The sequence below is a fragment of the Diaphorina citri genome, unplaced genomic scaffold, assembly GCF_000475195.1.
Source record: "Diaphorina citri unplaced genomic scaffold, Diaci psyllid genome assembly version 1.1 scaffold39070, whole genome shotgun sequence".
Lineage (NCBI taxonomy): Eukaryota > Metazoa > Arthropoda > Insecta > Hemiptera > Psyllidae > Diaphorina > Diaphorina citri.
In genome coordinates, this window is record NW_007416399.1 from 1 (window position 1) to 571 (window position 571).

General features: G+C 40.5%; 1 long non-coding RNA gene across 1 annotated transcript; it reads left to right on the top strand.

Moving 5' to 3' along the window:
- Window positions 1-530, top strand: LOC113473524. The gene is made up of 2 exons (XR_003395475.1): window positions 1-37; window positions 403-530. It is a non-coding gene; the product is annotated as an uncharacterized LOC113473524 (long non-coding RNA).
- Window positions 531-571: the final 41 nt, after the last annotated feature.

Below are 571 nucleotides of genomic sequence, written 5' to 3' on the forward strand. Positions count from 1 at the left end.
TAGTGGTGATACTCATTCTGAGGAACAGCCCTTACAGGTAAGAAGTGTAGGAACTGTAAAATAGTTGTAGAAAAAAAAATCCTTTTTTTTGTACTGTTACTGAAGTGGCAAATGTTTTATTGGTAACTTCATAGGTCTATGTGGCCATAGCATGGCCATGTTGGGTTGCACAAGAGACATGTAAACCCACAGGAAGTCACTTGTACAACCCAATTTGCACAGTATTAAAAGAAGGAATTAAATACTTGTCACAAGTGCTGTTCCACTAAATTTCTTGACTTCACTTGGACTCAAACAATCAACCTCCAGATACAAAGCCCACTGTGCCAACCACTACACCACCGAGGTTGGTAATTTTGCACCTCATTTATTACCTAAGAATTTTTTTTTCATCCCCTTCAGGCACCTCTCAGGGAATTCCCCCTCCGTGGTGAATCATTTGATGAGAGAAGTAACCAAATAGGAGATACAAACCTGGTAGAACCCAATCAGCTACAGGAGGCAGCTGTCAATGAGTTAGAAAACCCAGGTAACGAGTTGCTCTGTGAACACTTTAACTCACTAAGGAAAA